The sequence below is a fragment of the Herpailurus yagouaroundi genome, unplaced genomic scaffold (assembly GCF_014898765.1).
Source record: "Herpailurus yagouaroundi ecotype Mexico unplaced genomic scaffold, PumYag 203, whole genome shotgun sequence".
NCBI lineage: Eukaryota > Metazoa > Chordata > Mammalia > Carnivora > Felidae > Herpailurus > Herpailurus yagouaroundi.
Window position 1 is genome coordinate 30,636,037 of NW_024412434.1, and position 11,944 is coordinate 30,647,980.

An 11,944-nucleotide genomic window follows, 5' to 3' on the forward strand; every position below is an offset into this window, starting at 1 on the left:
GAACTTCCTTCCTGGCGACAGAGACAGACGTGGATCGGAAAACACAGCAGACAGGTAAATTGTACGGTGTGTCAGGTGCTAAGTGCTAAGGCAGAAGGAAGAACTTAGAGCGGAGAACGATTTGGAAACATGAGTGCTTGGCGAGGGAGGGAGGTGTGAGCGGGTGTCATGTCTGTAGAACAATCTATCAAATCACAAAAACAAAATCACCAGCAGGCAAGCCATGAAGGTCTTCAGTCCTGCGCAATGCCAGCTAAAATCTGGCCGTCTCCACCCCACCCCCAGGACGGTTGTGGTTTCATCACCACTGCATAAATAGGCAAAGAAGGCCGAATTTCATTCGGAGCCACTGGGCATCCGCTCTGCCGTAACAGCGTTGTCTCCAGGCACCTTTAGGCTTATGTCACTTGAAGCACGAATTCAGGCAGTCCCCAACAGGAGCCACCACAGAGATAATAACTGCCCTTTGAGGACAAATTAGGCGACAGGAGCAGGGTTTCCACATCAAAGGCGGCACGCGGCGGGTTTTTCTGTGTCCGACAAGGCTGAATTTTCCAGCTGGGCCTCCGAGTAAACGGATGCTGTCTGTATTTTAGAAAAAATGAAATCACACGCATCGATTTCTCTCATAGTGAGGAGGCTTACACAAAGGCATCATAGGTGAATATTGAAATGTAGAGCACCGGAACTGCACGAAAGAAGAAGGATTGCAGTTAACTCATGAGGATTGGGTAGCAAGGGAATAACTACAGGTATCTTAGCCCGTATGGGCTCCTGTAAAAAAATAATAATACATAGACTGGGTGGCGTATAAACAACGGACATTCACCTCTCACGTCTCTGGAGGCTGGAAGTCCAAGGTCGCGACAGATCCAGAGTCTGGTGAGAGCTGCCTCCTGGTTCATAGACATCACAGGGGAAAGCACAGGGGGCCTGGGGTCTTCTCTGTGAGGTCGATGATCACATCATGGGGCCTCTGCTTCTTGGCCCTCTCACCTCCCACAGGCCCTAACTCCTAACACCATCATCTTGGGGGTTAAGTTTCAACATCTGCATTTGCAAGGGACACAAATATTCAGTCTATAGTAGCAGGACACCCTTTTTTTTTTTTGTACCTGAGGTAAACACCAGCCTTTAGAGTGAAAGAACCTTGTAGTACAGATGGCCGTGAGGTGCTTCAGACCAGGGATTTAACAGTTTCAGGCAGTGGCAGAGAAAGGACAGTTCCCACGGGGAGAAGGGCCGCAGAATTGCCTCACGTCAGAAATGAAGAACCACTGTTCTATGTGACAGACGACAAGGCTGAGGCCCTCAGTGGCCGCCCAAGGCCGGCTTGTGCCAAGTGGCAGACTGAGTAAGTGTGGGAGCCGCCATCGCGGTCAGGCGGGTCCTGAGATTCCGGGAGGCGGTGACTGGGGTGCTCTATCCTCGTCCAGCCAGTCAACTGATGAAGGGCCATGAGTCCACACGGCAGGCGGCAAATCTCCCTGCTCACACGGGTTCTCCTTGCCCTCGGTTCCCATGAAGGGGTTGCAAGGGGCGTCTGAATCAGTGTCACGAGGTCTGAATTACTGCGAAGGAGCCTGAATTTGGCAGCACCCCGTCTTATACCCAGCGCCCCATGTTCCCCTCCAGAGACACGTTCTCCTTGGGCACTAGGAATGGAAGCGGATCTTGTCTGGGGAGAGGAAGGGGGTGTCTATCTTTGCTCTGAGGAAAGCGAATCGGTCTAAGGCAATCGCTCTCACTGCCTACATGTGAAGACGTACAGAGGTCACTCCCCACAAACCCGCCCTGACTCCTACCCTGCCTTCTGGAACATTTCCGACTCCAGCAGCCATTCTGGTCAACAAGAGCGGGGCCAGGTCCACTCGGTTTGTCTAACACGGCTTTCAACTAAGGCACAATCAACAGGGTCGCAAAAAGTTGTAGGAATTCAGGGTGATGGATGTACTTGGCATATGGATATGAAGGGAGCTCAACAATGTGTGGTGAACTGAACTGGTATTTTACTTTGTGAGAGGGCGGTATGCCCGTGTTTAAGCTGATTCTACTCATTTAAACGTGGAGTTTTCCTGAAACTGAACTTTGCCCTATTTCATAACTTTGTCCGGATTATCTTCGCCTCCTTATAGAGTGATTCCTTACATTAAGCCATTTTAGGCTGGTTTCGAGGAACACAAGATCTACACATCGGTGTACATATTCATCCCACAAGTATTTATTAAGAGTTTACACGTACTAAGTGCATTAGAAATCATGTGACTGCCTCAAAACCCTCGCCTGCTTTGTGTTTACATACAGGCACAAAGGCCATGGGGGGAGTAAAACAACAGATTATAATAGGAGCCAATAGTGCCCCCAACCCCTCAGAGATGTGCCCCTTTTCTGGTCTCCGGCACACGGACCTCAGTCCTTACCTGAAAGACGTTATCTCTGACCACATCACTCAGCTTTACTACTTCTATTTAGCACAAATTGTCACTTATCCAGCTTAGAAACCTTTCGGGCGCGCCTGGGTGGCTCAGTCGGTTAAGCGACGGACTTTGGCTCAGGTCAGGGTCTCACAGTTCGTGGACTAGAGACCCGAATCAGGCTCTGTGGTGACAAGGAGGAACCTGCTTGGGATTCTTTTTCTCTCTCCCTCCCTCTCTCCTTCCCTCTCGGCTTCCCAAAAGTAAATAAATAAAAGCTTAAAAAAACAACAAAAGAAACCCTTTTAATGTCCCTTTGTCACCTTGAGAATAAAGTTAAAACTGACTCATGTGACATAACAAACCAAACCATTCGGTTTCCTCCCATCGCTGACATGCTCAGCGTCCGCCCCTCTCTCTGATCACTTCTCCCTTCTGGAAATGTGATGTGGTGTCTCAGGTCTCCGGGCTTTGCAAACACCTCTTCTCTGCCCACAGTGTTCCTATTTCCCCCTTACAGGCTGGGGGAGGGAGGGTCTTTCTCTCAACCTTCTAGACAGTGGAAACGTCAGTGTCCTTGGCTCTTCCAGGACCCTTTTGAAATGAGGTTCTTTCGTGCGCGTCGTATGTCACACTTGTTTACAGATTACACTTCTGTGTATCATGACTATTTTCTGAAAGTTTGTTTCCTTTCCTAGAATGTGAACTTATTCAAAGCAGGAAACAATTTTATCTGTGTTTATATGTCAGTGCCTAACACAGTACCTGGTTCATAGTAGATAATCCATAAATATTTATTTAAAGAATGAGTGGGGCGCCTGGGCGGCTCCGTTGGTTAAGCGTCCGACTTCGGCTCAGGTCATGATCTCATGATTCGTGGGTTTGAGCCCCGCATTGGGCTCTGGGCTGACAGCTGGGAGCCTGGAGCCTGCTTCAGAGTCTGTGTCTCCCTCTCTCTCTGTCCCGCCCCAGCGTGCTCTCTCTCTCAAAAATAAAATAACACATTAAAGGATGAGGGAACACACAATAGAGTTAAGAGGCCTACTTGCTTTTATAGTAGTAGAGAGCTTCCCAGGTTTTCTCCCCCGCCCCGGACGCCAGTCTCCCTTTCTTCCGCAGTAATGTGGTTTGAATGGGACAATGGGCTCCCCATCTAGAGATTAAACCAGGGCACATCCCTTGAAAGGAACTGTGTAGGTGGGGAGGTCTGCGTGAGGGAAATGTGAACAGAAGACACGGGGAACAGAAGACACAGGAAAGCATGTGCCTGAAACTGGCCCCCTTCCCTCCGTGCACCCGGGAACCCCCACGTGCCAGCGACTCAGACTCGGCGGGACACGCCAAAGCTGCTAGAGCGAAAGACCAGCTTCCGTGGATTCCTGGAGCAGAGTCCCATAGGGTAGGACATGGAGACAGATACCTCGTCCATAAGACCCTGGAGCTGAAGTTTCTCTGTCATTGTGGGGAGTCCATTTCCCACTGGACACAGATGCAGGGGCCACAATCCTCCAGACAAGTCTTTATCTAATTTCTGTTTGGATGCTTCCAAGGCTGTTCCCTCCCTCACAGGGTAGACTCTTCGATTGTTGCAAACTCCAAATCTCAAAAAGTATTTCTTCCTAGTAAAATTGAGCTTCCTTATAGTTTCTGCTAATTCGGTCAGCTCTACGGTCTAGAGCTGCACAGATACGCACTCTTCTGGTGTACGAAGAAGGCTGTTATCTTGTCAATAGCCTTCACTTTGGAGACTCTGAGCCATTTCTCCTATGATAGGCCTCCTAGGTCATTTTTTACATTGTTCTTTAGATTTTTCCAAGATTTGCAGTTTGTTGTCATCTATCATTAAACGTTATATTCGGGGAACTAAGATAAATACGGTGTGAGTCGGGCACGGGAACTGATAGGACCACGCACATACGTGGCATTTTGTGGTTTTTCATTCCTTCAAGAAGAACTTGCAGAGTGCCTATTAAATGCTTGGCATTCCTTCTGACACTGGAGGCGAATAAGATAATTCCTGCTTTCTAAAAGTTCGCAGACCACACAGGGAGCAATTCTCCTTCAAAACCATTGGCTGTGGTAATTCTGTCTCTGGTCCGGCAGACCACTGCTCAAGAGGGAAGCTTAGTCTGCCCGTGGATGTCAGCAAAGCTCAACTTTAAAAGCCTGGGGGCGCCTGGGTGGCGCAGTCGGTTGAGCGTCCGACTCCAGCCAGGTCACAATCTCGCGGTCCGGGAGTTCGAGCCCCGCGTCGGGCTCTGGGCTGACGGCTCGGAGCCTGGAGCCTGTTTCCGATTCTGTGTCTCCCTCTCTCTCTGCCCCTCCCCCGTTCATGCTCTGTCTCTGTCTGTCCCATAAATAAATAAAAACGTTGGAAAAAAAAAATTTAAATAAAAGCCTAGATTTCTCCCAAACGTATTGTTGCACCGCAGTAAGATTGATTCTTATTTCAAAGACCAAAAGACAACAGGCAAATTGTATTTAAAACAAAACAAAACAAAACAAAACAAAACTAATGTCTTCTTTGCAACTATGTGATCATCAAATGTCTTTGACTTTCCCCACATTTGAGGGAATAAGGTCCGTGATGACGAAACATATCTGTCATAAACATGTTTCTACAACTCTTTTTCTGATGAAATCTCAAGTCTCTCAGGGGCTGTGTGTCTATGCATTTGTATATGTGTGTGCACAGAATCTATATACGAGGCTACCCGAGAATTTCAAGACAAATACATGTGACAGTGATTGGACACCTTTGGGTTACTACATGGTTGATCCATGCCATTACGGTAACAGGATATGATATAAACTGGAATTGAGCCTCATGCTTGTCCAGCCTTGATGGGTGTCTTCTAAAGTCATGCCCATTTTTCTAGTGGGCGTAAATTTGGGCTATGGAAGAACAGTAGATACACTGCTCTGCTCTCTAATCATACTGTGTGTGCACGTGCTGGGTCACAGCCCGGTTCGTTCTGCGAGAAACAGCCTCTATATACTGGTGACGGCCTCAAACGACCTTCTGATGGATCACGTGGAACAAGGGCTGTGAAGCCGGACGCGTCTGGCAGGGGTCATCCGCGGTGAGATGATCTAGTAAGTGAACACTTCTGTGATTAATATAGAGCGCACGGTCCCCACTTAGCGTCGGGTTACGTTCTCACGGTTTCTCTGTATTTAGTCTGTTCCTTTTATTTTGAAACAGAGTTAAACTGAGGGCTTGTTTAAACCACAATTATCCAGGGGGTGCCTGGGTGGCTCAGTTGGTTGAGGGTCAGACTTCAGCCTAAATCATGATTTCATGGCTCATGGTTTCGAGCCCTGTGTCAGGCTCTGTGCTGACAGCTCAGAGCCCAGAGCCTGCTTCCGATTCTGTGTCTCCCTCTCTCTCTGCTCCTCCCCTGCTCACACACTGTGTCTCTCTCAAAAATAAATGAAGACTAAAAAAAAAAAATTTTTTTTTAATATAAAAAACACACTTATCTGGGCTATAGCACAAGTTTAATGACATCTATCCCATGCTTCCCAGGGGAAAAACGCCTGGAGCACAGTAACAAACAGGACCCCAAGTGAGCCCCAGTGGCAGAGGAGGGAGCAAGGGACTTTCTGGGGGCCCAGTGACCCCCAGGCACTTCACTTCTAGGTCCACGTAAGAGGTCCCTACAAGCCCTATGCTTTTCTGAATCCTAGGCTAACGGCTGCTTAATACCATGGAGATGAAAGGCACCTGTAAGCCCAGACCCTCGGGCTCTCCATGCCCAAGAGTAATGGGGCGCCGTCAGCTCGAGAGCCCGTGAGCAGATTGCCAGGGAAAGCACATTGTGCTGGTACATGGTTTTCCCACCTCTGACTTTCACCGGAACATGGAATGACTTCCGACAGCTTTCCTTCTGCGAGAGAAATGCTCGAATCCTGGTCCCAGGGACAGGGGCGAGCAAATTCTCATGAGGAGACTCAAGGCCTTTTGAGAGGAAAAGCCCGAGGGCCCAAACCCTTCCCTCCGATTCAGAGTTCTGGAAGCCTGCAGAGTGGATGCTGCAGGCCCGCACAAGGACCAGGTCCAGAAAAGCTTCTCAGATAGAGCCGCCGTGGGGTGGAAAGACACAGGGGCAGTGAGGACGGCCCACTGTGAGTCTGGGGGCCAAGGAGGACCCCACTGGGACCCTGTGTGGGCACGCGGGGCCTCCCCCAACACAGCCTCAATGCGTGCAAGCTTAGCCATCGGGAGCCCAATCTCATGTCCCATGAGAAAGCAGCCTTGACAACGAGGAGCGGTAACTTGTCCAGGGCTCACCTCTCTCTGGTGTCAGCGGCCGAGACCAGGGAGGACGCCTATTCTGGATGCCGTCAGGGACTCTGGGGCCTTGCAGCCAATGACCAGCAGGTGCTACTGAGAAGCATCCGTTTCTAGCAGGACTGGGAATGCCCTCCGGCTTCATAGTAGAGTCTGTGTCCCAGCCCCCTTGGAGCAGGCACCGAAAGCACAGTGGGGTCTCGGGGAGGCAGTGGCCCCTGGAAAGGCAAGAATGTCCTCCAGCTGACGAGATGGAGGCGGGGGCACATCGTGGCAGTGCTCCCAGGCTACCGAATGGCACGTATCGGATGAACATCCAAGCTCATTTCCAGTAAGCACCTACACAAGTTACTGAGCCCCCTTTCATCATCTTAGAACATGTTTCACAAGTCAAATCCACAGGAAAAAAGGGGGTCCAAAGAGTAAAACAAAACAAAACAAAGTCAAAACATTAAAACCAAATAAAGGAATTGACTCTTCCTCCCCATGAATTGCCTGCTATTTTGAGCACCATACAGATAGAATCTAAGACACAGCACCAATGCAGGAATCCAGACACACTTTGCTTGGGTGAAATGAAATACTCCTTGCAGGTAAATTGAGTTTTTAAAAATTAAGATCACATTTGCTGTTTGGTCTGTTTCAGTTTTACAGTCAGCTGAGCCTCAATTAACTCACCATCTCAGCAACTTCAAGTGTACATAGCACTTGTGCAAAACTCACTTAGCCCCATTAACTTGTCCTGTTTCCCTACTGGATATTTAAAATGTATCAGATTTCCCAAAAACAAGATTTGCTTTATTCTCTCCGTCTCTCATGTGCATAGATGATATACCCATTAGATATATATACATATATGAGTTACATATATACATGTAGGTATCTCGATATCTCTTGTATGATCTCTCTATACCTTTAGATCTAGACTCCTATATAAAGATATGTAATAGACATATAATAGATACGTGGATACACAAATATGTAGCTAGATGTATCTGTAGAGATACGGATGTGTAGACATCTCTCTACATATAGACAGATACATCTAGCAACTCACACATCACTACATCTAGCTACATATCTGTGTGCCTATATATCTATCACGTATCTTTACATACCTATCAGGCACATGGATCTATACCCGACACGAATGGGCATGATTTTGTCTCCATCATAAGTACAGCTAATGAAGTAGGTGACATAATGGGCCTTGGTTATGAGAAGCTGAGGGGGCGGGAATCCGCGAAGGAATATCTCAAACCACTTATTTCTGTACGTCAAGTTCGTGCATCATGCTGCGTGAAAGTCAAAACCACAAGTGAAACTTCATCTCAGGTTAGACTGGGTTCGCTGCTAGACCTGTGTGGGGCGGCCAGCATGGCAGCCCTCCCACCTCAGATTCGTGGTCAGGGAGGCCGAGCACAGGAGGGACAGGGGACAGGGGCTCGGGGTTGACCTAGGGCAGGAGTCCAACCCCAGCTACGTCCACTTCTGCATAAGGACGGGGACATGATTTAATGCCCTGAAACTGGTTTCGGTGTTTATAAAGTTGAAAAAGGAGTAAATAGCATCAAACCCATGGACTTTTTGCCATTTACTTTAGCCTATTTTCTAGAAACAGTGTGAGATCTATTAAAAAATGCATAATAAAACTTCTAATTTATGCCAAATGTTCAAAATTAACCAAACAGATTCTTAAAATATCATCTTCCTAGACTTCATTTTTGCATTTTTTTTGTTTTGTTTTTAAAGCAAGAAAACGTGGACAGTATTTAGCTCAATATCAGGCATACAGAACACGCCACAGCTTTAACAATGTAACACGACAACATAAACAAGCATCAGATAACAGGAAGATCCTCCAGGAGGAACATACATCATGGGAGTGAAGGCATCATTTAACAGGTTCTTTCTTAGGTCATTAAACCTCATGCATATTCATAACATTTAACCTGAATGTTGCATCCTTCAAGTTACAAGAAAATACATTTACATATGCCGGTGAATTTATGACATGAATAAGACTGATAAAAAAAAAAAAAAAACAACAACTCTGAGTGCTGGATTACCTCTTTAGGACTATGGCCTCCTTCTAGAATTTATGGCATATATGAAAATTCTGGTCAATGTGTACTTTGGGTCTTCAACGCAGGAATGTATAAAGATCTCTTCTGCTGTAGGTAATGGAAGAAACCGGATTATTCTTAGGACACATCCAAAGCCTATATTCCCTTCAGGGACATGTGGCCAATGAGACACATTTTAATTAGCGTAATTTCTTCTTTAAGCCTATGGGCTTTTCTGTTCTTCCTTTAGTCACGACACGGTGCTAACAGAATAATAAAAAATATAACAGTAAAGAATGATTGGCTTTGAAACGCATAAGCCCTAAACTTATTAACATCCAAATTTTTACTTCCGTTATTAAATATTCAACAAATGAGCTAACTGGCTGGCAAATGAATTAGGGGAACTAAACCAACAAATATGAAAGGCAAGGAAATTCAAGAGTACACCTTTGTTGTTTTGTTGTTTAGTAAAAAACTTCTCAAGCAACCAAATATTTGGTGATGATACACTACAAAACTGTCGTGTTGTAAGCAACTGGTGACGCTTAGTTGCCTTGGGTGAATTTTCTTTCATTCCTATAAAATCTCGTGATTGCCGACCGACATTGTGAGATGTCAGCCCGGTCCGCATTTAAGAAAGCTCTTGATATGATCAAGGCAGTACCCGGGGAAAAGCTGGGAGAGAAAGATGATCATTGGGCATCTCACTGACAGAAGCACCTGTATATGAGGAAATCTGTTTATCTGAGCTCGTCGCTCCGGCTCCGTGAACGATGCCAAAATGCAGCGTGACCCGTGGAGAGCAAGTCAGTTACTCCGGAATCCTTGGGTGGGAGCTAAGCTTACCTCAGTCCACACCCTCAGACACATCCAAGACACAGTCCTCCTGTACACGCTCAGCTCTTAGAACTCCCTTCGGCACTGGGGAGGAGGGCCCCCTCCAGCTTGCCAGGAAAAGGCACTTTGAGAGAAACACGGTTTCCACTCTCATTTCAAAGCTCGGGTGCGCACGTCCTGGCCCCCGGCCTAGAGAACATTGTGAGTTCCCATAAAGCTGTATTAACACAAGACATCAGAATTTGCTCCTCTGAAGGCATCTGTTATTTTGTCAGCTGTCACTAGCCGTGCCAGTTCCTCATCCGGCTATCAACGGCCAATGACAGTGGCAGCTCCTAAAACCAAGATCCCAGAGTCAATGACAAAATCTGGACCGCCAGCCATTTCCTCGGATCCATGCTTTGCGCGGCACCTCCACTGTGGAATAGCGCACCGTCGAAGTTCCTTCTGCTGTGAACCATACACACGTCGGTTTTCAAGCCGGTGACTGCTGCCGAAATTCCACATGCATTTTTCCCGAATAGGAACAATACTAATGTAAATATTACTACTGACACTTAACATCCTTTGCCCTGTCTGTGGTGGGTTCGACTTGTGTCTCACAAAGGCATTCAGACATGCTTAGAAAATAGAGACACATCAAATCTTTTTAAAAATTTTTTTTTCAATGTTTATTTATTTTTGGGACAGAGAGAGACAGAGCATGAAGGGGGGACGGGCAGAGAGAGAGGGAGACACAGAATCGGAAACAGGCTCCGGGCTCCGAGCCATCAGCCCAGAGCCCGACGCGGGGCTCGAAGTCACAGACCGCGAGATCGTGACCTGGCTGAAGTCGGACGCTTCACCGACTGCGCCACCCAGGCGCCCCGACACATCAAATCTTAAAGACAGAAATTGCATCGCATAACTTCCTTAACGTAAAAACTAAGATGCCGAGGCCCAGAAGGGTGCGTGATCTGGCAAGACCAAGTCCATAGTTGACTCTACAGCTCCTGACATCAGCCATGCCACACTTCTGGCCCCAGATCTCGAGGCTTCTTTCTGGGCAACAGTCACTGGGTGAGATCCCAAAGCTTTGAGACACGACAGGGTGGGCCTGACCGTTAGATGCTCCTTAAAACACCGTGAGTAATGGGCACGTGGGCCCACACAGACACAATGCACACAAACACCTTCACCACACGTCCTTCAAGAACTCATCCTTAAGACTACACATATATTTGGAAAACGGAGGTAAATACGACGTTTCCAAAGATGTAGCTTCACTGCAGGGAAACAGGCCCTTAAAGTTGCAGGGAGCATGGAGATAGGCCAGAGTCCACTAGGACCACTTTTAAGATTTCAGCTCTGTCTCTCTTCTGCCCAGTAAGCTGTTAAATACACACTGCCAGGGCGCTTGGGTGGCTGAGTTGGTTAAGTGTCTGGCTCTTGATCTCAGCTCAGGCCGTGATCTCACGGTTCGTGCGTTTGAGCCCCGCATCAGGCTCTGCACTGACAGTAGGGAGCCTGCTTGGGATTCTCTCTCTCTTCCTCTCTCTTTGCCCCTCCCCTGCTCGTTCTCTCTCTCAACATAAATAAACTTTAAAAGCAAATAAATACACACTACTCTCCGGGTGGGCTGTCTGATGGGGTGGAGAACACTCCAGAAACTGGATCAACGTGGGATTCAAGCCTGGCTCTGTCCAGAGCTGTGTGCTCATGAACATGGCACCTCTCAACCAAAGTGCCTCCAGAAGGAGAACAATATTATTTATGTCATGGTTTTATTGTAAAAACTATACATAAGATATAAATACAGCCTGTTTGGGCTGAATTGTGTCCCCTAAAATTCATATGTTAAAACCCCAATACCTCAGAATGGGACCATAGCCAAAGATAGAGTCTTTAAAGAGGTAATTAAGTTAAAAAAATTTTTTTTCAACCTTTATTTATTTTTGGGACAGAGAGAGACAGAGCATGAACGGGGGAGGGTCAGAGAGAGAGGGAGACACAGAATCGGAAACAGGCTCCAGGCTCTGAGCCATCAGCCCAGAGCCTGACGCGGGGCTCGAACTCACGGACCGCGAGATCGTGACCTGGCTGAAGTCGGACGCTTAACCGACTGCGCCACCCAGGCGCCCCATGAGGTAATTAAGTTAAAATGAGGACTTTGGGGTGGCTCTAATCCAATCTGACAGGTGTCCTCATAGGAAGGGGAGATCGGGACACAGCCACGCACAGAGAGATGACCATGTGAGGACAAGGGGAGAAGGCGGCATCTGCGCGGCCAGGAGAGAGCCCTCGGGAGGAACCAGCCCTGCCCACTCTTGGATCTCGGACTTCTGGCCTCT